The sequence below is a fragment of the Protomyctophum parallelum genome (assembly GCF_964188405.1).
Source record: "Protomyctophum parallelum genome assembly, chromosome: 1".
NCBI lineage: Eukaryota > Metazoa > Chordata > Actinopteri > Myctophiformes > Myctophidae > Protomyctophum > Protomyctophum parallelum.
In genome coordinates, this window is record NC_139697.1 from 59,876,286 (window position 1) to 59,900,850 (window position 24,565).

Here is a 24,565-nt window from a genome sequence, read left to right on the forward strand (position 1 = left end):
CTTCTTGTGAGCTTGTATCTATCTGCCATCTTAGGCAGTGACACCTGCGCGCAACTACTGTGCGTACAACCCCCCGCCCCGTGAACTTCAATTCCCAGGGTGCACCACCGCAACAGGAAGACAAATGTAACCAAGGGTTCTTCTCTCGTGTGTCTTATTTCCAAAAAGGACTCCCGTTATTGGACTCAGAAGGGAGACATGAACGGAAAGGACACTGTGGGGAGGGGAGAAAGACCATGTTGTTTTGTTTTATTTCTATCTGCTGGAACCGAGACAGTTTTCCTTTTGGACGATGGAAATGTTTCAGCTGTGAAATCAAGTCATCAACTGTCATGATTTTTTTTTTTTTTTTTTTTTTTTTCATCCGGCCAATGGGAAGAAATTGAAAAACGGGGGTTTGATTTTATGCATACACACTCGTCATATAAACACACACACACACACGTGCGCGGAACACAACATACTCACAGAAATGTTTACACATCTGAAAAGGGAAAACTTGTGCCTTTTAGAAAAAAGAAAAAAATCCCATTGCTTTAGGCTACTCGTGCTGCTCCTACGGTATAGCTGTTATCTCTAAACTATCCAGTATTTTGTGTGAGAATCGATCTCTTTTCGTAATTCATCTGTTTCTTTGTTCTTGCGCTGGCAATTTGAGTCTCTCTTTCTCTCTCTCTCTCTCTCTCTCTCTCTCTCTCTCTCTCTCCAAAAGCCAATTTGAATCGAATATTTTCTAGACGATTTACGAGGTACAAGCTGTGCAATGAGTTAAAAAAACAATACAACAAATGGACGACACAAAAAATAGTTTTGGAATTGGACGACTCTGTGCCCTAGAGCGGTGGTTCTCAGCCCCAGCCAGGGGTCCAGCTTGTGGGGCTGTTCCAAGTGGATATACCTTACAGGCAGTGAAAAAAAAATCTTTACTTAAGTAAAACTATCAATACTGCAATATAGAAATACTGTGTTACAAGTAAAAGTCGAGGAATTCAAAATGTATTTGAGTTGGCCTCAAAATGTAGGCCTACTTACCAAAAGTTAAAGTACTCATTTTGCAGAATGTCTCATTTTAAGTTTTCCCAATGTATAAATATCATTTGAAAATGGCAGGTCTTCAAGCTCACAATGCGTTGTCGCATCGCGACACATTGTGAGCTTGTAGATCGGCTATTTTCAAATGGCCGAAATGTATATGGGGCTGAAGTGGGTATGTTTTGTAGTAATCAGTAAATGAAACACCTACTGATGCACAGACTTGGACACATCATCAGTGTTGTAATCCAGAGACCATTGGATGTTTCTGAGTCTTGCAACAGACACCCTCCTCCGACCGAGGCCGATCAGACTGTGTCCTATAGTGGCATTCTACTACTGTCTCATGCCAGACCTCCGGGCCTGGCGCCTCCTTCGTCTGACCAGAAGTCCTGGCAGAATACTTTATGTGCGTTAAATTGCATCATCGTTGCCGCTGAACAGCACAAATCTCAGCCTCGGTGCCACTCGAGGCTGATTTTAGCTTTTTGGGTTCCACCAGAATCGACAAGGTAACTGAAGTAGTATAGGCCTAGTAACTATGTAAGTTTTCAAATAATTATCGTGGAGTAAAAGTACAATATTTGCCTCTGAGATGCAGTGGAGTACATGTAAAAGTATTGTAGTACAAATACCTCAAAGTTGTTACTTAGTACAGTACTTGAGTACATAATGTACTTAGTTGCTTTCCACCACTGTTTACGGGTCTGTAACTCTGACAGTTCTAGAGCCAATGCTCTGAGTCCTTGCATGGCCTACTCCAGGTCTGTAACTGACAGTTCTAGAGTCACTGCTCTGAGTCCTTGCATGGCCTACTCCAAGTCTGTAACAACTCTGACAGTTCTAGAGTCACTGCTCTGAGTCCTTGCATGGCCTACTCCAAGTCTGTAACAACTCTGACAGTTCTAGAGTCACTGCTCTGAGTCCTTGCATGGCCTACTCCAGGTCTGTAACTGACAGTTCTAGAGCCACTGCTCTGAGTCCTTGCATGGCCTACTCCTTGCCTCGCACGCAGTGTGATCACTCAAACAGTCTGCGGTTTCCTGGCAGATATATCGAAAGTTGCAGACTTCGTGTGTGTCAACTTCCCCTTTAGGGACGATGTGCCATCTGCTGTTTACTTTAAGGTCAGCTAAGTGTGGCTTTTCATATATCAGTATTCGGTGAACCGAGTGGATTACATATGGACGCCAGGGGTTGGAATTGGGTTTTTGAAAACCTTAATTAAATTGCATTTCATCGTCAAAAAAAGAACATTCATGGACGTTTATTCAGTATTGATTTGGTCTGCAGAAAAGTCTTATTTCCATGTTTTAACTTTAGTGTTTTATTTTTTTTTAATAGTTTTTTTAGGGTACATTCCCTACTTCGTCATTCTGCGATGTCACACAAAAGGTTGCAAAAACCTTTTGCTACTTTTTGATTTCGAATCCTGAAAAGTAACAGTTTTGGACGGCTATAAATTAAACCACGTCGGAATAAAATGGTATTGGGTTTATCATTTATTAATAAACAGCAGCTTTCTGATAAAAAATGTTTGCGTATATTTGAACAGTGATTATAGCGCCGAATGAACTCGTTTGTGTACGTGATTGATTGGACGCAACATGGCAATGATTGCTTTAGCTCCAGGGCGCTCAATTATGAGACTCCAACTCCAATGATAAATCGCTCTCCCTCCGTCTTTCTCTGCAGCCGCTTTGATAACTGTTGGAAGAACCCAGTATGTAGCCATGTAGGACACAGATGTTTTCTAAAGAGAAACTTGTAAGCGTACAAAAATATTGTACACATTAACACTGGCCTCCCTGTTTTGGGCACATTTTCAAGGAAATGTCACAACAACAACAACCAAAAGGTTTAAAAAATAGCCGATCTACAAGCTCACCCTGTAATTCGGCCCTATACTTAGGGGCTGTTCGGCATACGACAGATTATATTCTGTATTATTTCTTAACCCATGAAGACCTGAGGCCAATTCTACAAAACGCCTTCTAAATAAGTAGGTTCTCACACTTTCAAAGAAGTTTTCAAAGACATTCAAAAATAGCAGATGTACAAGTAGATCGGTACTTTTTTAGATTTGCTATTTTTAAATGGCCAACGCAACAACAAATAATAATAAAAGGACAGATGCTTTCCTAGTTTTAATGGTGTTAATTTCAGATTTTTAACAGTATTTTTCTACCACATTGAACCGTGTAGTGACCAGCATACGCGCATATGAGTGTGTGTGTGTCGTCTTTGAACGATACACCTGTAAACGACCTATTGATTCTACAGTAAGCACGAGCTTGACGTAACCAGCCGTGAGCGCACACGAGAACGTTAATAGCAGCAGCATTACACGTGGACTTCCAAACAACGGGGTCCCGCACAACAAATCCATGTTCACACCACCGATTCATTTATTTACCCCCAGCCGCCCCCAAAGTCTTGCTTCTTTGTCGCACACCCCCAACCAAACCAACAACAACCCTCGCTGGCTAAAATGGCCGATAGCGTATCGATTTCTCTCTCTCTCTCTCTCTCTCTCTCTCTCTCTCTCTCTCTCCTGATTCTGAATTGGCAGGTAACAGAGCAAAGCTAATGTGGTTGCCATAGAGACCAGCCATTTAGTGTGTTACTTAACGGCTAACGCTCGCCCGCCTCTCTCTCTCTCTCTCTCTCTCTTTCTCACTGCCAGCTGCTAGCGTTGCCGTTGTCGGGCAGAAACCTCCTACAGTGTATCTCCATATTCGTGTGTGTTTTCCTTTTATTTAAGCCCTCTACTTGATCAATGATCATACTACGGCATCAAAAGTAACTTTGGAGCTTGTCAATTTGCTACTGTTGCTATGCTTTTGAATTTCAATCCTGAAAAGTGACAGTTTTTGAACAGTGTTCAGCCGACAGAGACGATATCCAATTAGAGCCATAATGTTTGTAATTCAGCCATTTTGTCAAAGCCCCGTTCACTTTTAACCGTGGTGCACGTGTGTGTGTGTGTGTGTGTGTGTGTGTGTGTGTGTGTGTGTGTGTGTGCGTGCGCGCGCGTGTGCGCGTGCGGTGCATGTCGGCTCCCAGAGGAAATAACAGGTGTTTGTTGTTTGTTTTTTTTTGCTTTTGCCAGCTTGTGGCCTTTTTCTGGGCCGGAAACGACCTGCCGGGCTCTATGTGTTTTCCAAGGATCATCAATATGTCCGTTCACGGTCAAATGTGTCCATGGATTTTACGCACCATTATAACGTTCCTATTTTGATCATAAAACCCAATTACTGAATGTCAAGTCTCCAGGTTTTCTTCAGTTCAGATTACGTATGACACTTTATACGACACTATGGCACATTATGAGTCCAACTAGTACTGGTGGTTGTCAAACATTTTATTTGCAAAGGACTCTTGAGAGTGCACAAATGGAACCATTTGAACACTCGGAGTCACAGACCTTATATGGTCATTCAGGGCTAGCTCTTTGTGTTTCTGGTGGTGTTATTGTCCTCTCTTTTGTATGTCCGTGGCAAAATTGGAATTGTAAGGAAAAAAAATTCCACCACAAGCCAGCACGGCTATGACCCCCCCCCCGGTCACACTGGTCCATACAGGTGTGAGTGGAGGGTCCCCCTGCCTCGGGGCCCACCTCGCCGGTTGACCATTTCTATTATAAAGGACGTTCTTCTTCTGACTCAGAGCGCTGCGTCTGTCTATATATATTTTTTGCAATACAATAATGGCAGTGTTCTGGATGCTTCTGTGCAGGTTCGCCACGCTTTGGGCAAGCAGCTTTAGGTTATGTCGCCGTGCTCTAATAATAACCATATTACCTGAATGGCCGTGCATGTACATATTAAAGAACACAACACATATCCTGTGTAGTGGAAGCTCTCTCTATTATCACCCGTTTTTATTTTCTTTCTTTGTTTTTTTTTTGTTTTTTTTCCTCCCCTAAAGCAATTTCTTTTTCTACTTGTATATTTTCTGGTACATTTTCTCTTGTTTGTTTGTTATTTTCGTTCTCTTTGTCTATTCAAACTAAGTGTTGAATGAAAGGCCTTGTGAAAGGGAGACAGTGAGCCATAGGAATAGGACTTCAAATCAGGACATTAAGAAATCCTTAACAACATAGTGACACGTTTGAAGATCGATTTCTTGTTAAATGATATTATATATATATATATATATACAAAACAAAAACATAGCTACAATATTTTCAGCAACTTTTGATTACCCTCGCCTAATCCGCTTTGATATGACTAATTTTAATCTAGGATAATTTTTGTACATTGAATGGAGTCGACAAAGTAATTATTTTGTATTTTTTCTGTCGGTCGGTCGGTTTTCGTGTTTGATATTAAGAGGAGACGGATCCCGTTAGACGTGCTATAGCGCCTACGTTTTTTTAGGACGTGTTTGAACATGTTTGTCTTGTAAAGTAAATGTAAATTCTATGAATCAACAGGGGGTGACGTTTGGGGGGGAGGGGGGGGGTTGTCTATATTATGAAATGAAACACTGTGTTTTTCAAGTCAGGAAGGTGTGTCGGCAGACTGAGGAAGATTATTTTGTATAGCATCCAGAGTGACCAAAGCAGAGAATTTATATCTATCTATATATATTTATCATATATATAATCTATGTATAATTATGTATATGTATAGATATATATAAATAAAAGAGATAAGGAAACAAAAAAAGAAGTATTTTGAGTGAGTTACAAGATGACGTAGCACTTATTATCCGATGTTGAGTACTTCTGTTTATTGGAAAGGTATCTTTACGTTAAAAAGGAACCCCTTGTACATTGCTGTGAGGATTTATCAGTCACTTAAAGAGAAAAATGAAATAAATAAATAAATGAAAAAAAGAAAGAAAAAAGTTGAAACTGTGTATCAAAGTGAATCTACCAGAGCCTGACAAATTGCACTACCCCAATACTGGTTGATAAAAATCTATTTTATATTTAAAAATAAAACAAATAAACATAAAAAACCTATTAAAAAACGGCAGATATTATCTATACAGATTCAAGGGCAGATCTTGTTTCACTGGTATATATGGCTTTCATTCTTGTCCCTTCTGTTCGTTATTTCAGTTATGTAAATGTAATCTGATGTAAGACACACAAAAAAATGAAACAAAAATATATATAAAATGTATTTGTTTAAAAAAACAAAACAAAAAGCGAATAGTTTGTATTACTTCTGTATGACACTTTGTAGTCCCTTGTCCTTATTTTCACCTATTTGATTAAATGTTGAATTAAGTGGTCTGTGTCAGTTCCTTTGGCTAGTTTTGCATTGGAGAACGGTGTTGTCGTTTTCTGAATCATCGACAATGTTGTATTCATGTTTTCATCATTTTTTGAAATCTTCCAAAACCATGAACTATATATAGTATGTCGTTTTGTTAATACTTGTTAAAAATAGTACTTTCAAATTTGGGAATTTCATAATGGGGCTCAATGGCAGATTTTGGCACGTAAAAAAAAACACTTTCACCTAGAAACTCCATTCACACTTTTTTATAATTCAGCTTACTGTGGACACACATGCTGGGACGTTTTACTAGTTTTGTAGTTATTTAACTTAAGCCCCCAATGCATTCTCAATGACAATAGCACAAACTCTGGCACGCTATACTTACACATAGAAACCCCATTCAAACTTTAATAGGTTCATCTTACAGTGGTCATGTTTGCCTGAAAATGTATCTTTGAAATGTTTCATAGTTTTAGAAATGTAGTGCTTTCAAATTTGAGAAGTTTATAATGGGGGTCAATGGCAGATTTTGACACGTCAAAAACGTACTTTCACCTAGAAACTCCATTCACACTTTTTATAATTATAACATGCTGGAACTTTTTACTTTGAAATGTTTTGTAGTTATTTAACTTAAGCCTCCAATGCATTCTCAATGACAATAGCACAAACTTTGCCATGCTATATATATTCTTACACCGAGAAACCTAGAAATTGTATATTCAGTCAGTAGGCCCATTGTCAGCTATACATTTGGAATGAATAACTGAGTTTGAACTGACTCCACATTATAGAATATTTCTTACTTGAATAAGCTATGTTAAAAAGTTGGCAAAGTCTCCAATCTACCATTTTTATGCAAATGAGTGTCACCATTATCAAAACAATCAATTTTCACTATCTCAGCCAATATTGCACTTAAATGAATAAATAAGGTGTCTAGACCTATGTTTTGAGGGTCAAGGATCTCAGTGACCACATGTGCCCGTGGTATGCTGGTGTACAAATCAGTGCCGCCATTACAATAAAGTCACATTTATACCAAGTACGAGATAATATTGCATATAACTTATACAAACAACAAATAAGGTATCTAGACAGGTGCTGTGTTTTATTATTTTATATAATTTTTATCCCACAGTTTTGTAACCCATTTTTCACCCCTGTGTCAATTATCTAATGTGATCCTGTCCGGAGCCAGTCGCTCAGTGTGTTAGAACGCTGCCACATGATCGGGAGTTGGTGAGTTCAAACCCCACTCAAGTATTTACTTTCAAGACCAATTTCAGAAGGATAAAACAAACAAAAAAGCAGTGTGAATTGTCTGGAGCCAGTGGCTCAGTGTGTTAGCACACTGCCACATGATCGGGAGATGGTGAGTTCAAACCCCACTCAAGTCTTTACTTTCACGACCAATTTCAGAAGAATAAAACAAACAAAAAAGCAGTGTGAATTATTCAGCTTACTGTGGAGACACATGCTGGAACGTTTTACTTTTAAATGTTTTGTAGTTTCTGAGTTATTGTGGGCTCGCCACAGCGAGCACACACTAGTTATTGCCAGTTTATATTTATTGTGGGCTCGCCACAGCGAGCACACAATAGTTCTTGTCAGTTTATATTTATTCCGCTTCTTTATTCCGCCGTTTTTTTGGCACCTAACTACTTCCACATACTTAATGCTAGAAATTTAGTTCAAACTTCAAACTGTTCAGCTCTTTGCAGTTATTTATGCTAACATTTGAATTTTTACAAAGTTTTATACTTTTTATACTTTTTAACTTTTTAACCTTTTTTTTACATTCTTTATAATGAGAGTCGATGGAAGAAAGGTCCCATTTTTCACAGTTAACTTTTTTGAGCTCTTATTACTCCGTCATACTTTCACTTTGAAACTTCATTTAAACTTTATAATGTTCATCTATCTTTGAACTTTCATTGGTGAAAAAGTTGTTTTGAAAAAGTTTATACTTTTTAAAATATTTAACTTTATTTATAGTTTTTTTCCTCCCATCGACAATGTATGGGATTTATCTCTAAATCAACCTCACTTTTCAGCCTCATTACTCTGGCATACTTTGTCGTAGAAACGTGATTTAAACTTTAGAAAGCTCACATGACTCTGGACTTTTTCGTGGTTCAAACCGTATTCGAATACGTTAAACGGGTTTTTCCAAAATCGCAGTTCAATCGCAGGCCGTTTCGCCTAATTAGTGCCAACTTAGAGTGCGGGGCTTCTTTGACTAGAGTGTGGAAACTGATATTCTTTCCTTGAAGATTTACCAAACAAATTATCAGTCCCGGCCAAAATATTCATTTTACACGCATGTTCTTTGGTCATTTTGTAGCCACATATGTCCTCTTTCACACAATGTGACCACCAAAGCACAGAGACATACAGAATGTGAACTACGGCCTTTTAAGTGACACAAATACAGTAAGGTTCTCATTGACCTCCATTGTATAATTCTTACGAGGAAATTATCGCGATGACAATTCTTAACTCGCTCTTATAAACACATTTTCGATCGTACCAACACCACAATCGCACATCGTGTACCTCAATATCTCAGGCCACTCACAGCGAAATAAATATTTGCATTCGACTTTTACTTTTTGCGATAGAGCAATTTGTTCCGGCATAGTTTCCCCCATTCAGGACCATTGAAATCTCCCAGTCATAGTGCTAGCAGTCTTTTACACTTATATATATATAAGGGCTTAATTACAGGGCTGAAATTAAAGTTACAAGATCTCAATGAGTTGCTCTGCGATAACTTGTGAGCTTGTAGGTCTGCTATTTGTGCAATTGGCTGGCCTTTACACAGCTCTCGCAAGAGCACGCACGCACGCACACACGCACACACGCACACACACACACCCTGTCTTACAATTTACAATTTAGGCATTTAGCAGACGCTCTTAATCCAGAGCGACTTACAATAATCAAGAACAAAAGCATGGGAATACATCACAAAAGCATTTATCATAAAACATGCGTAAGCTAAGAAAGTAACAGTGGAATATTTATATTATGAGACTATACATATAAACTATATATATATACTACTATGCTATACATATGTACTATGGCGTGCTATGACTATATACAATGCAATTATAGTGCCGTCTACTAAGGCTGTCACGATTCTCGATACGAATCGAAATTGAATCGAAATTGACGTTCGATTCAGTGTATCGAAATGACGCACCGAATCGCGATGTTTTATGTTTTTACTTCCGCGAGCGGCCGGGCCATTCCGCGCATGCATGCTTCCGCTGGGGGAGAAAAAAAAGAGACGAAAAGCCAGCTGTATCGGAGCCTTGCCACACACACACACACACACACACACACACACACACACACACACACACAGTCAGTCACATACACACACACACACACACACACACACACACACACACACACACACACACACACACACACACACACACACACACACACACATCAATATTGTACAAGACCTACAAGCTCATAACGCACCGAGGCTCACATTGTGAGCTTGTAGATCAGTTATTTCTTTGCACACCGGCCACGGCTTTTTGCACCGGTCAGCACCTGGCCATCATTTGGTTACATACAGTTCCATGCAGTCATCTTTTTTTAGTATGGTAAACAATAAACATTGCATGCAATGCATTTTGATTCTAGGGAGCGTATCAACACACAGGTGTAACCACTACATGTTCTGATTGAGCATGGGGAAGCATCGAACAAACACATGATTTCATTATAAACTGTAGGCCTACGTACCGGTAGATTTTCACCCAATGAAAATTTACACTTCACGGATTATAGGCCATTTGGAATTAGAACAATCGGTTGAAAATTGACCGAGAATAACACGATTTAAATATCAACTTTTTTGTTGCGCTGAGGACTTAATTGCGCCGAGGTGTTTTATAGTACTATACTTGTGAGGACCTGGCTGGCGCACGCCGCACACAAAAAGGGTTCATCTGCAAGCGCGCTGTCATGCAACACTTGGAGCTTGTAGATATCATACACGGATGACAATAAACACACAGAAGTGAGAGAACGAGACCGCTGTTGTGTTTTACCATGGCCAGTGCTGTTGTAGACAGCGACGACGATGACACACGGAAAGAAGTTTGGAAATATTTTTGGCTTCCCAGTGAGTTATGATGGCACACGACGCATCGTTGACAAAACGGTTTCAGTTTGTCGTTTATGCTCCAAACGAGTGCCAAAGGCAACGCGTCAAATATGGGCCAGCATCTTAGCAGACATCACAAAGAAATCGATCTGTCCAAAGATGGTACAAAGACAACAACACAGCCAACTATTCTAGATTCTTATAGAGAAAAGCTCTCAGCTAATTCGCCCCGTGCTAAACAATTAACGCACGGAGTTGCGGTCTGCATAGCTGCAGACATGCGATGATGCGACCACTTTCAATGGTGGAAAACGCTGGCTTTCAATATTTAATGAGAGTTGCAGAACCACGTTACAAAATGCCATGCAGGTCGCATATGACCACACGTGTGTTGCCTGGCATGTATGATAAAGTGAGGGCACAAATCACTGAAGGGCTGAGCCATGCAGATCAAATTGCACTAACTAGTATTCACACTTTGTTAGAGCTCTCATAGTCTTACCTGTTCAAACAATGTGAACATTCTACAAAGTAGGCTAGAATAATTTGTAACAGCCAAATAACGTAATTGTTTGGTTGAACTTTGTATTTAGGCCTACTATTTGTCTTTTTTCCCCTTTATTTTACTTACTTAGAGCTTAACAAGAATGTTACAAGTCATCTAATCTTAAAGAAACATTTAAAAAAAATGTTAGGGCATAAAACCCAAAGTTGTTAAACCTTTTATTATTCTCATTCTGATTTGTTATTTATAGAAAATAAAAGTGACTTATTGGGAAACAAGTGTTTTTCTTTACAAATCAAGATATTGGCCTAAATTATAATTATTAATTATATATCCCTCAATGCTGAAAAAGGAGGTTTTAAAAAAATAGATTGAAAAAATCGAAGCAAATCGTGAGCTTCAAATCGAAAATGTAATTGAATCGTGGACTAGGCGAATCGTGATAGCGAATCGAACATCGAATCGAATCGTGAGCTTCAAATCGAAAATTGAATTGAATCGTGGACTAGGCGAATCGTGACAGCCCTACCGTCTACATAACATGCTATAAGTCTGTATCAGATGCTATCTAAGTCTACAGAAATGCTATCTAAGGGGGTAGGGTAAGTGCTATGAGCCATGATGGAGTCTAAAAAGGTGGGTTTTCAGACTACGGTGGAAGATTGGGAGTGATGCTGCAGTTCTGACTGCAATGGGAAGTGCATTCCACAGTTTTGGAGCCAGAAGGGAGAAGAGTTTGGGACGTGTGGAGCGTTGTCCCGGCGTTTTTAGTGAGGGTACTTCCAGCTTCACTGCGTTGGCTGATCTGAGTGCGCGGGAGGGTTTGTAGGGTTCAATCATACTTGCAAGATATGGGGGAGCCATACCTTTGGTTGCCTTGAATGCCAGCATCAGAGTTTTGTATTCTGTGCGGGCAGCGACCGGGAGCCAGTGGAGGGAGCGGAGCAGGGGGGAGACATGTGAGAATTTTGGCTGGTTGAAGACCAAGCGAGCTGCGGCATTTTGGATCAGCTGGAGAGGCTTAAGTGCACATGCTGGTAGGCTGGTAGGTCTTCCTATTGGCTGGCCTTTACACAGCTCTCGCAAGCGCACGCACGCACGCACGTTTATTTATTTATTTTTTCAATTTTGTAATTGAAAAAAATTGAATTTTTTTTGAAAAAAAATAAAAAGAAATTGAAAATTGAAAAAATTGAAAATTGAAAAAAATGAAAAAAAATGAAAAAAATGAAAAAATTGAAAACTTAAAAAGAAAAAACTTTTTAAAAACACTTCTACAACTTCCACATACTTTATTCCGCTTTATGCAGTTATTTATGCTTAAACTATAGTTTTTACAAATTTTCATACTTTTTAACTTTTACTTCAGCTTTAATGCATTTTCTACTTTTGTTTACAATATGCTACGGTCCCGAAATTTTGATTATGTATTTAGACCACCAATGGTAACACTATTACTCCGGTCCCCGAGTTTCAAACTTGACACGGCAAAAACTTTATACAATGCATTTTACGCGAGCCCACGCAGTTTCTACAGAAACTGCTTTCTAGTTTAACTTAAACGCCCAATGCATTCTCTATGGCAATAGCACAAACTTTGGCATGCTACTAGTCCTACATACTTACACCTAGCAACCCCATTCTAGCCTACTTAGGTTCATCTTACGAAGGAATCTTTGAAATGTTTCATAGTTTTAGAAATATAGTGCTTTCAAATTTGAGACATTTAACATGGGGCTCAATGGCAGCTCTATAGGCACGTCAAAAGTCACTTTCACCTAGAAACTCCATTCACACTTTTTATTATTCAGCTTACTGTGGAGACACATGCTGGAACTCTTTTTTATTTTTATGTTTTGTAGTTTATGAGTTATTTAACTTAAACGCCCAATGCATTCTCTATGGCAATAGCACAAACTTTGGCATGCTACTATTCCTACATAAATACACCTAGCAACCCCATTCTAGCCTACTTAGGTTCATCTTACGGTGGACATGTTTGCCTGAAAAGGAATATTTGAAATGTTTCATAGTTTTAGAAATATAGTGCTTTCAAATTTGAGACATTTAACATGGGGCTCAATGGCAGCTCTATAGGCACGTCAAAAGTCACTTTCACCTAGAAACTCCATTCACACTTTTTATTATTCAGCTTACTGTGGAGACACATGCTGGAACTTTTTTTTATTTTTATGTTTTGTAGTTTATGAGTTATTTAACTTAAACGCCCAATGCATTCTCTATGGCAATAGCACAAACTTTGGCATGCTACTATTCCTACATAAATACACCTAGCAACCCCATTCTAGCCTACTTAGGTTCATCTTACGGTGGACATGTTTGCCTGAAAAGGAATCTTTGAAATGTTTCATAGTTTTAGAAATATAGTGCTTTCAAATTTGAGACATTTAACATGGGGCTCAATGGCAGCTCTATAGGCACGTCAAAAGTCACTTTCACCTAGAAACTCCATTCACACTTTTTATTATTCAGCTTACTGTGGAGACACATGCTGGAACTTTTTTTTATTTTTATGTTTTGTAGTTTATGAGTTATTTAACTTAAACGCCCAATGCATTCTCTATGGCAATAGCACAAACTTTGGCATGCTACTATTCCTACATAAATACACCTAGCAACCCCATTCTAGCCTACTTAGGTTCATCTTACGGTGGACATGTTTGCCTGAAAAGGAATCTTTGAAATGTTTCATAGTTTTAGAAATATAGTGCTTTCAAATTTGAGACATTTAACATGGGGCTCAATGGCAGCTCTATAGGCACGTCAAAAGTCACTTTCACCTAGAAACTCCATTCACACTTTTTATTATTCAGCTTACTGTGGAGACACATAAAAATGATGAAAAACGACGTGCTATAGTATGCCGTACGGTATGGGCTATAGCCCATGTTCAAAAATGATGAAAAACGAGGTAATTTTTTTTTTCCAAAATTTCAAAAAACGATGGGCTATAACCCATGTTTTTTTTTTTTTTCATTTTTTTTCAAAACCTCAAAAATGATGAAAAACGGCGTGCTATAGTATGCCGTACAGTATGGGCTATAGCCCATGTTAAACAATGATGAAAAACGAGGTAAAAAAAAAAAAATAAAATAAAAAAAACGATGGGCTATAACCCATGTTTTTTTTTTTTTTAATTTTTTTCCAAACCTCAAAAATGATGAAAAACTGCGTGCTATAGTATGCCGTACGGTATGGGCTATAGCCCATGTTAAAGAATGATGAAAAACGAGGTTAAAAAAATAATTCAAATTTTCAAAAAACGATGGGCTATAAACCATGTTTTGTTTTTTTTTTTCATTTTTTTCAAAACCTCAAAAATGATGAAAAACCGCGTGCTATAGTAAGCCGTACGGTATGGGCTATAGCCCATGTTCAAAAATGATGAAAAACGAGGTTTAAAAAAAAAATCAAATTTTCAAAAAACGATGGGCTATAACCCATGTTTTTTTTTTTTTTTCATTTTTTTCAAAACCTCAAAAATGATGAAAAACGGCGTGCTATAGTATGCCGTACGGTATGGGCTATATATAGCCCATGTTCAAAAATGATGAAAAACGAGGTTAAATCTTTTTTCAAAATTTCAAAAAACGATGGGCTATAACCCATGTTTTTTTTTTTTTTTCATTTTTTTCAAAACCTCAAAAATGATGAAAAACGGCGTGCGATAGTATGCCGTACGTTATGGGCTATATATAGCCCATGTTCAAAAATGATGAAAAACGAGGTTAAATCTTTTTTCAAAATTTCAAAAAACGATGGGCTATAACCCATGTTTATTTTTTTTCCCATTTTTTTCAAAACCTCAAAAATGATGGAAAACTGCGTGCTATAGTATGCCGTACGGTATGGGCTATAGCCCATGTTAAAAAATGATGAAAAATGAGGTTAAAAAAAGAATTCAAATTTCAAAAAACGATGGGCTATAACCCATGTTTTTTTTCTTTTTTCATTTTTTTCAAATCCTCAAAAATGATGAAAAACGGCGTGCTATAGTATGCCGTACGGTATGGGCTATAGCCCATGTTAAAAAATGATGAAAAATGAGGTTAAAAAAAGAATTCAAAGTTTCAAAAAACGATGGGCTATAACCCATGTTTTTTTGTTTTTTTTTCATATCCTCAAAACAGACGTCTAAAACACGTCTATTTTTAGACTTGTTTTAGACGTTTATAAACAGAACTGTCCATCTAAATTCTAAACGGATGGTTAAATATAAGTTCCCGATTGTAACTCACATGCCAGTGTGGCACCGTAGATAAACCTGGGGTTTATAAGCAGAACATTCCGGGTTCAATTCTCCTGAAGAACATTTTCACTGTCCATCTAAATTCTAAACGGCTGGTTAAATATAAGTTCCCGATTGTACCTTACATGCCGATGTGGCTCAAAAGATAAATCTGAGGTTCATAATCCAAAGGTTACTGGTTCAAAACTAATACTCAACCAATGCTGCAGTAATTTGAACTTTTCAAGGCTAGAATAAAAAATAAAAACTCATAAGCACCAGGAGACATCTGCTGATTGCCCCAAGGTGCCTTAGCTCAATGGTGTGGTGTGCTTGATCGGTAGCCTCTGCTACCACCTGCCTGCAGGTTCAAGTCCCATGCAAGGTACTAGTGAGGACCATCGGGAGACGGTGCTCTCTCCCCCTGTTTCCTGAAAAGTAGCAGTTGGGGGTTATGTTTGAAAGAACCCTGTCCACCTAAAGTTTTACAGATAAGAATTAGGTCAAACGTTTAAAAATAAAATAGCAATTTGGCCCATCATCTGACAGAAAGAATAGTCTGTGTATTTGCATACTGGGCCAAAACTTGGTTGGAAAGTCCCTCTTTTATGTCTGGCTTCCAGGCCAGTTGGAAAAGGGCAAACTGAGAGGTGGTAAGAGTATGTTAAATTGGACATTTTCATGGTAAAAGGTTAGCTGGACAGGGTTCTTTCAGACATAAGACCCAACCGTTACATCTCAGGAAACAGGGGGAGAGAGCACCCTCTCCCGATGGTCCTCCAGCACCTTGATGTCATGACATGGGACTTGAACCTGCCAACTGCCTGTAGCAGAGGCAACGGGTCAAGCGCTCCACACCATTACACCAAGGCACCTTTGGGCATTCAGCAGATGTCTCCTGGTGCTTTTGAGTTTTTATTTTTCATTCAAGCCTTGAAAAGTTCAAATTACTGCAGCATTGAGCTGTAGGAGGAACAGGACTTAAACATGGAATGTCTGTACTGAAAGCCTGATGATTAGACCATTGCACCATCAGTCAGACACTCTCAGGCAAAGTCTCCTGGTCATTTTGAAGTGATCTTTTGTTCGTTAGCCTTCAGTTAGTAAAGTTTAAATAACACAGAATCATATTAATCAGATGTTTCTTAGCGCTGTTGAGGTCTTCTTTTATATGATAGTGTAACAGCCGGGAATCAAACCCTGGTCTCCCACGTGGAAAGCCAACATCTTAACCACTACGACAATTAGAGTTTTGAGGTAATCAGGCTGAGGCTGTGAGCCACTGCTAGAATAGCAGTAAATGAAGCTCAATAACTAGCATTAAACTTTAGGAAGAGTGGGATTTGAAAATGAACTCTCTGTGCGGAATAACCCCTACTACACCATCACTCAGTAACATCTGCCTCTTTGTACTGTTGAAGCGATCTTTTGTATGTTAGCCTTCAGATAGTAAAGTTGAAAGAATCAAGAGTTGAACATTGAATCACGTTCATCAGAGTGTAACACCCAGGAATCGAACACAGGTCACCTGCACTGAAGGACAACATCTTAACCACTAAGCCAAAGCAACTGCCTATGGCTCAGGGGAGATATGAGACTTTTGAGGTCATCAGGCTGAGGCTGTGAGCCACTGCTATACAATAAAAAAAATCAAAAAACGATGGGCTATAACCCATGTTTTTTTTTTTTCTTCATTTTTTTCAAATCCTCAAAAATGATGAAAAACGGCGTGCTATAGTATGCCGTACGGTATGGGCTATAGCCCATGTTCAAAAATGATGAAAAACGAGGTTATTTTTTTTTTTCAAAATTTCAAAAAACGATGGGCTATAACCCATGTTTTTTTTTGTTTTTTTTTTCAAATCCTCAAAAACGATGAAAAACGGCGTGCTATAGTATGCCGTATGGTATGGGCTATAGCCCATGTTCAAAAATGATGAAAAACGAGTTTTTTTTCTTTTTTCAAAATTTCAAAAAACGATGGGCTATAACCCATGTTTTTTTTTTTTTTTTTTTTTTTTTCAAATCCTCAAAAATGATGAAAAACGGCGTGCTATAGTATGCCATACGGTATGGGCTATAGCCCATGTTCAAAAATGAAGAAAAACAAGGTTATTTTTTTTTTTTCAAAATTTCAAAAAACGATGGGCTATAACCCATGTTTTTTTTTTTTCATTTTTTTCAAATCCTCAAAAATGATGAAAAACGGCGTGCTATAGTATGCCGTACGATATGGGCTATAGCCCATGTTCAAAAATGATGAAAAACAAGGTTATTCTTTTTTTTCAAAATTTCAAAAAACGATGGGCTATAACCCATGTTTTTTTTTGTTTTTTTTTTCAAATCCTCAAAAATGATGAAAAACGGCGTGCTATAGTATGCCGTACGGTATGGGCTATAGCCCATGTTCAAAAATGATGAAAAACGAGTTTTTTTTTTTTTTTCAAAATTTCAAAAAACGATGGGCTATAACCCATGTTTTTTTTTTTTCATTTTTTTCAAATCCTCAAAAATGATGAAAAACGGCGTGCTATAGTATGCCGTACGATATGGGCTATAGCCCATGTTCAAAAATGATGAAAAACAAGGTTATTCTTTTTTTTCAAAATTTCAAAAAACGATGGGCTATAACCCATGTTTTTTTTTTTTTTTTCATTTTTTTCAAATCCTCAAAATTGATGAAAAACGGCGTGCTATAGTATGCCGTACGGTATGGGCTATAGCCCATGTTCAAAAATGATGAAAAACGAGTTTTTTTTTTCTTTCAAAGTTTCAAAAAACGATGGGCTATAACCCATGTTTTTTTTTTTTTTTTTCATATCCTCAAAACAGACGTCTAAAACACGTCTATTTTTAGACTTGTTTTAGACGTTTATAAACAGCACTGTCCATCTAAATTCTAAACGGCTGGTTAAATATAAGTTCCCGATTGTACCTTACATGCAGATGTGGCTCAAAAGATAAATCTGAGGTTCATAATCCAAAGGTTACTGGTTCAAAACTCATACTCAACCAATGCTGCAGTAATTTGAACTTTTCAAGGCTAGAATAAAAAATAAAAACTCATAAGCACCAGGAGACATCTGCTGATTGCCCCAAGGTGCCTTAGCTCAATGGTGTGGTGTGCTTGATCGGTAGCCTCTGCTACCACCTGCCTGCAGGTTCAAGTCCCATGCAAGGTACTAGTGAGGACCATCGGGAGACGGTGCTCTCTCCCCCTGTTTCCTGAAAAGTAGCAGTTGGGGGTTATGTTTGAAAGAACCCTGTCCACCTAAAATTTTACAGATAAGAATTAGGTCAAACGTTTAAAAATAAAATAGCAATTTGGCCCATCATCTGACAGAAAGAATAGTCTGTGTATTTGCATACTGGGCCAAAACTTGGTTGGAAAGTCCCTCTTTTATGTCTGGCTTCCAGGCCAGTTGGAAAAGGGCAAACTGAGAGGTGGTAAGAGTATGTTAAATTGGACATTTTCATGGTAAAAGGTTAGCTGGACAGGGTTCTTTCAGACATAAGCCCCAACCGTTACATCTCAGGAAACAGGGGGAGAGAGCACCCTCTCCCGATGGTCCTCCAGCACCTTGATGTCATGACATGGGACTTGAACCTGCCAACTGCCTGTAGCAGAGGCAACGGGTCAAGCGCTCCACACCATTACGCCAAGGCACCTTTGGGCATTCAGCAGATGTCTCCTGGTGCTTTTGAGTTTTTATTTTTCATTCAAGCCTTGAAAAGTTCAAATTACTGCAGCATTGAGCTGTAGGAGGAACAGGACTTAAACATGGAATGTCTGTACTGAAAGCCTGATGATTAGACCATTGCACCATCAGTCAGACACTCTCAGGCAAAGTCTCCTGGTCATTTTGAAGTGATCTTTTGTTCGTTAGCCTTCAGTTAGTAAAGTTTAAATAACACAGAATCATATTAATCAGATGTTTCTTAGCGCTGTTGAGGTCTTCTTTTATATGATAGTGTAACAGCCGGGAATCGAACCCTGGTCTCCCACGTGGAAAGCCAACATCTTAACCACTACGACAATTAGAGTTTTGAGGTAATCAGGCTGAGGCTGTGAGCCACTGCTAGAATAGCAGTAAATGAAGCTCAATAACTAGCATTAAACTTTAGGAAGAGTGGGATTTGAAAATGAACTCTCTGTGCGGAATAACCCCTACTACACCATCACTCAGTAACATCTGCCTCTTTGTACTGTTGAAGCGATCTTTTGTATGTTAGCCTTCAGATAGTAAAGTTGAAAGAATCAAGAGTTGAACATTGAATCACGTTCATCAGAGTGTAACACCCAGGAATCGAACACAGGTCACCTGCACTGAAGGACAACATCTTAACCACTAAGCCAAAGCAACTGCCTATGGCTCAGGGGAGATATGAGACTTTTGAGGTCATCAGGCTGAGGCTGTGAGCCACTGCTATACAATAAAAAAAATCAAAAAACGATGGGCTATAACCCATGTTTTTTTTTTTTTTCTTCATTTTTTTCAAATCCTCAAAAATGATGAAAAACGGCGTGCTATAGTATGCCGTACGGTATGGGCTATAGCCCATGTTCAAAAATGATGAAAAACGAGGTTATTTTTTTTTTCAAAATTTCAAAAAACGATGGGCTATAACCCATGTTTTTTTTTTTTTTTTTTTTTTCAAATCCTCAAAAATGATGAAAAACGGCGTGCTATAGTATGCCGTATGGTATGGGCTATAGCCCATGTTCAAAAATGATGAAAAACGAGTTTCTTTTCTTTTTTCAAAATTTCAAAAAACGATGGGCTATAACCCATGTTTTTTTTGTTTTTGTTTTTTTTTCAAATCCTCAAAAATGATGAAAAACGGCGTGCTATAGTATGCCATACGGTATGGGCTATAGCCCATGTTCAAAAAGAAAGAAAAACAAGGTTAATTTTTTTTTCAAAATTTCAAAAAACGATGGGCTATAACCCATGTTTTTTTTGTTTTGTTTTTTTCAAATCCTCAAAAATGATGAAAAACGGCGTGCTATAGTATGCCGTATGGTATGGGCTATAGCCCATGTTCAAAAATGATGAAAAACTAGTTTCTTTTCTTTTTCCAAAATTTCAAAAAACGATGGGCTATAACCCATGTTTTTTTTTTTTTTTTTTTTTTTTTCAAATCCTCAAAAATGATGAAAAACGGCGTGCTATAGTATGCCATACGGTATGGGCTATAGCCCATGTTCAAAAAGAAAGAAAAACAAGGTTAATTTTTTTTTCAAAATTTCAAAAAACGATGGGCTATAACCCATGTTTTTTTTTTTTTTTTTTTTTTTTCAAATCCTCAAAAATGATGAAAAACGGCGTGCTATAGTATGCCATACGGTATGGGCTATAGCCCATGTTCAAAAAGAAAGAAAAACAAGGTTAATTTTTTTTTCAAAATTTCAAAAAACGATGGGCTATAACCCATGTTTTTTTTGTTTTGTTTTTTTCAAATCCTCAAAAATGATGAAAAACTGCGTGCTATAGTATGCCGTATGGTATGGGCTATAGCCCATGTTCAAAAATGATGAAAAACGAGTTTCTTTTCTTTTTTCAAAATTTCAAAAAACGATGGGCTATAACCCATGTTTTTTTTTTGTTTTTTTTTTTTTCAAATCCTCAAAAATGATGAAAAACGGCGTGCTATAGTATGCCATACGGTATGGGCTATAGCCCATGTTCAAAAAGAAAGAAAAACAAGGTTAATTTTTTTTTCAAAATTTCAAAAAACGATGGGCTATAACCCATGTTTTTTTTTTTTTCATTTTTTTCAAATCCTCAAAAATGATGAAAAACGGCGTGCTATAGTATGCCGTACGATATGGGCTATAGCCCATGTTCAAAAATGATGAAAAACAAGGTTAATTTTTTTTTTCAAAATTTCAAAAAACGATGGGCTATAACCCATGTTTTTTTTTTTTTTTTTTTTTTCAAATCCTCAAAAATGATGAAAAACGGCGTGCTATAGTATGCCGTACGATATGGGCTATAGCCCATGTTCAAAAATGATGAAAAACAAGGTTATTTTTTTTTCTTCGAAATTTCAAAAAACGATGGGCTATAACCCATGTTTTTTTTTTGTTTTTTTTTCCAAATCCTCAAAAACGATGAAAAACGGCGTGCTATAGTATGCCGTACGGTATGGGCTATAGCCCATGTTCAAAAATGATGAAAAACGAGTTATTTTTTTTTTTCCAAAATTTAAAAAAACGATGGGCTATAACCCATGTTTGTTTTTTTTTTTCATTTTTTTCAAATCCTCAAAAATGATGAAAAACGGCGTGCTATAGTATGCCATACGGTATGGGCTATAGCCCATGTTCAAAAATGAAGAAAAACAAGGTTAATTTTTTTTTTTCAAAATTTCAAAAAACGATGGGCTATAACCCATGTTTTTTTTTTTTTTTTTTTTTCAAATCCTCAAAAACGATGAAAAACGGCGTGCTATAGTATGCCGTATGGTATGGGCTATAGCCCATGTTCAAAAATGATGAAAAACGAGTTATTTTTTTTTTCTCCAAAATTTCAAAAAACGATGGGCTATAACCCATGTTTTTTTTTTTTTTTTTTTATTTTTTTCAAATCCTCAAAAATGATGAAAAACGGCGTGCTATAGTATGCCATACGGTATGGGCTATAGCCCATGTTCAAAAATGAAGAAAAACAAGGTTAATTTTTTTTTTCAAAATTTCAAAAAACGATGGGCTATAACCCATGTTTTTTTTTTTTTTTTCTTTTTCAAATCCTCAAAAACGATGAAAAACGGCGTGCTATAGTATGCCGTATGGTATGGGCTATAGCCCATGTTCAAAAATGATGAAAAACGAGTTATTTTTTTTTCTCCAAAATTTCAAAAAACGATGGGCTATAACCCATGTTTTTTTTTTTTTTTTTTTTTTTTCAAATCCTCAAAAATGATGAAAAACGGCGTGCTATAGTATGCCATACGGTATGGGCTATAGCCAGGGGGGCAGTCAGCCAGATATTTCGTGAAGCCTCATTTGAAATCGGTAGTTCATATAATGGCCTGTTGTGGCGCTGGACCGGACCCAAAAAGCCCCATAGCTCCATAGAGGCCCATGTATTTTGGCCCAACTTCACCTAGACTGTATTACCTTAATAAACATGGTCATGAATACTTTCTTCTTCCAGTCACTAGTTTAAAGTCTCATTTCTAATGTCATAATATTCTTTTTGGAAAATTATGGTCCCATTAATTAAAAAAATGACCATAAAGAAAAAAAAACATCGCGTATGTTCTGAGGGGCGTGGCTACCATTACAGTCTATGATCGGGATTCCCCTCCCACTCGAGTCAAAATAAAAACCAACGGAGAAGAAGGGGGGAAGTCCCGCCTCGTTGTCTGGGCAGCCAATGACCAGCTGGTATACAAAACGGAGCCAGCCAATGGCCAGCTGGTACCAAAGATGGCGACTTACATCAGGAATTAGCATATTATTACAGGCTTCATTTTACGTTCATGTTAGACCCGGGGAACGCTTTGTCCATATTTTTTACAGTCTATGGCTATAGCCCATGTTCAAAAAGAAAGAAAAACAAGGTTAATTTTTTTTTCAAAATTTCAAAAAACGATGGGCTATAACCCATGTTTTTTTTTTTTTTTTTTTTTCAAATCCTCAAAAACGATGAAAAACGGCGTGCTATAGTATGCCGTACGATATGGGCTATAGCCCATGTTCAAAAATGATGAAAAACAAGGTTATTTATTTTTTTCAAAATTTCAAAAAACGATGGGCTATAACCCATGTTTTTTTTTTGTTTGTTTTTTTCAAATCCTCAAAAATGATGAAAAACGGCGTGCTATAGTATGCCGTACGGTATGGGCTATAGCCCATGTTCAAAAATGATGAAAAACGAGTTCTTTTTTTTTTCTTCGAAATTTCAAAAAACGATGGGCTATAACCCATGTTTTTTTTTTTTTTCCTTTTTTTCAAATCCTCAAAAATGATGAAAAACGGCGTGCTATAGTATGCCGTATGGTATGGGCTATAGCCCATGTTCAAAAATGATGAAAAACGAGTTTTTTTTCTTTTTTCAAAATTTCAAAAAACGATGGGCTATAACCCATGTTTTTTTTTTTTTTTTCATTTTTTTCAAATCCTCAAAAATGATGAAAAACGGCGTGCTATAGTATGCCATACGGTATGGGCTATAGCCCATGTTCAAAAAGAAAGAAAAACAAGGTTAATCTTTTTTTTTCAAAATTTAAAAAAACGATGGGCTATAACCCATGTTTTTTTTTGTTTTTTTTTTCAAATCCTCAAAAATGATGAAAAACGGCGTGCTATAGTATGCCGTACGATATGGGCTATAGCCCATGTTCAAAAATGATGAAAAACAAGGTTAATTTTTTTTTTCAAAATTTCAAAAAATGATGGGATATAACCCATGTTTTTTTTTTTTTTTTTTTTTTCAAATCCTCAAAAATGATGAAAAACGGCGTGCTATAGTATGCCGTACGATATGGGCTATAGCCCATGTTCAAAAATGATGAAAAACAAGGTTATTTTTTTTTCTTCAAAATTTCAAAAAACGATGGGCTATAACCCATGTTTTTTTTTTGTTTTTTTTTCCAAATCCTCAAAAATGATGAAAAACGGCGTGCTATAGTATGCCGTACGGTATGGGCTATAGCCCATGTTCAAAAATGATGAAAAACGAGTTATTTTTTTTTTTCCAAAATTTAAAAAAACGATGGGCTATAACCCATGTTTTTTTTTTTTTTTCATTTTTTTCAAATCCTCAAAAATGATGAAAAACGGCGTGCTATAGTATGCCATACGGTATGGGCTATAGCCCATGTTCAAAAATGAAGAAAAACAAGGTTAATTTTTTTTTTTCAAAATTTCAAAAAACGATGGGCTATAACCCATGTTTTTTTTTTTTTTTTTTTTTCAAATCCTCAAAAACGATGAAAAACGGCGTGCTATAGTATGCCGTATGGTATGGGCTATATATAGCCCATGTTCAAAAATGATGAAAAACGAGTTATTTTTTTTTTCTCCAAAATTTCAAAAAACGATGGGCTATAACCCATGTTTTTTTTTTTTTTTTCATTTTTTTCAAATCCTCAAAAATGATGAAAAACGGCGTGCTATAGTATGCCATACGGTATGGGCTATAGCCCATGTTCAAAAATGAAGAAAAACAAGGTTAATTTTTTTTTTCAAAATTTCAAAAAACGATGGGCTATAACCCATGTTTTTTTTTTTTTTTTTTTTTCAAATCCTCAAAAACGATGAAAAACGGCGTGCTATAGTATGCCGTATGGTATGGGCTATAGCCCATGTTCAAAAATGATGAAAAACGAGTTATTTTTTTTTCTCCAAAATTTCAAAAAACGATGGGCTATAACCCATGTTTTTTTTTTTTTTTCAT

At 37.2% G+C, this 24,565-nt stretch overlaps 1 long non-coding RNA gene across 1 annotated transcript; it reads left to right on the forward strand.

The window, feature by feature from the left end:
• The first annotated feature begins 1,618 nt into the window (after window positions 1-1,618).
• Window positions 1,619-5,207, forward strand: LOC310873792. The gene is made up of 2 exons (XR_014570508.1): window positions 1,619-1,737; window positions 1,978-5,207. It is a non-coding gene; the product is annotated as an uncharacterized lncRNA (long non-coding RNA).
• Window positions 5,208-24,565: the final 19,358 nt, after the last annotated feature.